Consider the following 2,998-nt stretch of genomic DNA (forward strand, 5'->3'; position numbering starts at 1 on the left):
CAGCTGGCATTTTGTGAGAGGATACTCATTTAAGGAGAGATTCTGTATATAGTCCCTGCATGTGTTTCTGTAAAATACATTTGTTTTCTTCAGTTGGACTGCAAAGAGGTTGAACATCAAACATCTTTTTTTTTTTTTTGTTTAATTCCCTATTAAACTATTAAATGGGAACGATGTTGTGGATCATTTGTTTTCTGTGTACAGAGTACTACAAGACAGGCTGTTAAGGAAAGGATTTTCACAATTGCAACTAGTACCTTAAGCTAAAATAACCTCTGTACCCAGCACTTGAGCTCTCTCCTGTGTGTTCAGTTTAAGGCTGGGGTTGGGTGCCTTCAAGTCTTCATCCAAACCCTGCAATGAGGGGCCCTAAACCGGTCACAGACTGTCATTATTATGTGATGGCATTGACTTTCTATCCTCTGGTGCTAATCTGGGGCCAGAAGTGCTAAATTAGGGAGCGAGCCAGATCTTGCTGTATGACCATGTGCAATGGAGAGCTGACCTGGCTTCAGTTTGAAGGGTGTCTTGATGTGGTTAGAGAAGATGCTGGGACCAATTTTCTTTTAAAAATACAGACCTTTTTTGACACTTATGTATTCACAGAATGAGCATGAAAAAGCCTTCCCCTTACCACTTATTTACCCCTCCTTCCAGAGAGTAGTACAAAGCAACGGATCAATATATACTGTCTTGTAGTGGTTGAAGCAAATTTGAACATAGCAAAAGTGGTAAGTCTCTTAGCATCAAAGATCCCAGTCAACTTGTAGCATTATAGTCCATGAAAAGCTTCCAGGTGGAGGATCCATCTCTAGAAGATAAGTTTTTTTTCCCCCATTGTCATACTATCAAATTTCCCTAATTCCATGAGGTGTGTTCCATGTGCTTTCTCATCTCCTGTCCTGTGTCTTAATAAGTCAGAGGTATATTTCATTTTCTTTGTGGATACTGTAGTTAGGAACTAGTAGCAATATGTCTGGTAAGGTCTTTGTGGATGGTACCAAAATCTGCAATAGGATAGATAACGCTAATGGTGTGGATAACATGAGGAGGACCTAGCAAAGCTTGAAGAATGGTAGAGTTTGGCAGCTAAGATTTATAGGAAATTTATTTTTGTTAAAATCAAGCAGTAACATACAAATGCTCAGTACTAAACAAAGTTTGTTTTTTTTAATGAAAATCTTCTTTATTGGGTTATGTAAGTAAAAATACATTACAAAATTATGAGGAATCAAATTGCCACAATTTAAGAACAAAACCCACAATGTCGGAACCACTGCAAAATTTCACTAATCACCCAGCCCACCCAGCTCTCCCTACCCTCCCTCTTTAAGTAAATAGCAGAAAGCACTATAGCATCAATTTAGTACTCCACTACTGGCTGCTGGTTGTAATGTGGTCCAGAACCTTTCCCAGTGTCTTTGGAAACTCTGTCCCTGAGCTGAAGATATGTCTGTAATGTCTTTGCGCTCCATTGCCAAAAGCGTGGTCATCTGAGCTCTCCAGCCAGACAGCACAGGAGGTGAAAACTCCCACCAGTGCAGTAGGATGGTTTTTTTTTTTGTTATCAGAACTGCATGCTGTACAAATCCAAGTAAACCTGGAGAACGTGGTGATGGTATTTTGTAATCTTAAAATAATGTGGGGGGGGGGGGGGCAGAAATCTAGCTGATATGCCCATTGAGAGTCTATAAACTGTAGAATGTGCTTCCAAAAGCATGTGATTACAGGGCATAACCAGAACCTATGTCCTAGTGTCTCTGGAGTTAGCTGGCACTTTGGACGACTTGTGGTTTCTGCAAATGCTGCCCTGTGAGGAGAAATATATGCTCCGATAGTACATTTTGTAATTCCTACAATCTGGCGTTACAGGTGATTTTATAAATCATCTTTAGACAGCTTTGGATATGAGTTGAAGCAATAGTCACAGATAAGTCTTGAGTCCATTGGTTTGCCACTTTAGAGTAGTTTAAACCTTCAGTTGACTCTTGTAAGTATTTATGATTGTGTGATGGTAGGTCAGAGGTACTGGGTTCTGAGAGCTTAATATAAGAACTTCATTTATAATCTGCACATCCTCACAGAGGTCCACCCACGGTAGACTCCGCATGTAATGAGCCAGTTGTAGATAAGCAAATTTGTCCATCAAAGGCAGCCCATATCTTTTACGCAGCTCCTTGGAAGGTTGCAAATGTCCATCTTTTGTCAAAAGCTGCGCTAAATGCTGAATTCCCAGTGACCGCTGTCTTGCAAATGCTTTTGAATCGGTACCTGCTGGGAAATCTGGATTATGGCAGATAAAAATGGAGTCACCAAAGGAGAGAAATGATGATGACATTAAACAGAGGCAGTACCATGTAGACCTTGCTGAGCTCAAAAACAGGTTGCGTTGCAGAAACATCAGTGGACTTCGCGGAATAGTATGAAGGTGCCAGCTGCACTGAATCTCCTTGAAAAGGTTAGGTTCTAAAGAAGTCACAGAAAAATCATTCTTCCCTCTATACCAATCATTAATATGTCTCATGACACAAGCAATGGTAAGGTTTCTAACATTTAGATGGCCCAACCCCCCATAGGACTTGGGCTTTTAGAAAATAGCTATAGAAATGTGTGCTGTCTTGCCCAGCCACAAAAAGGTTTGTAGTAGGTGCTGAGGGCAAGCTCATCTCTGTTTTTTAAGTAGAAAGGAAGCATTTGAAAAAAAAAAAATACATGTAGCCACTAGGGGATTAAAATGTTGAACAGAGCTACACGCCCCAAAAGAAAGACGGGCAAAGCCCTCCAGAGTCCCAATGTGCGTTTCAGTGTGTAGTGGCAGAACATTCATAGCATATAAATGGGATAGATTGGCAGGGATTGTGACCCCCGAATACTTAATTCTAAAGTCAACCCAACTAACAGGAAAGGTCCCTCTCCATTCTTGACAAAGCTGTGGGTGAGAAGGAAGTGCTTGTGACTTAACCATGTTCAATATAAACCCTGACAGGTGCCCATACTG

The sequence above is a fragment of the Microcaecilia unicolor genome, chromosome 1, assembly GCF_901765095.1.
Source record: "Microcaecilia unicolor chromosome 1, aMicUni1.1, whole genome shotgun sequence".
Taxonomy (NCBI): Eukaryota; Metazoa; Chordata; class Amphibia; order Gymnophiona; family Siphonopidae; genus Microcaecilia; species Microcaecilia unicolor.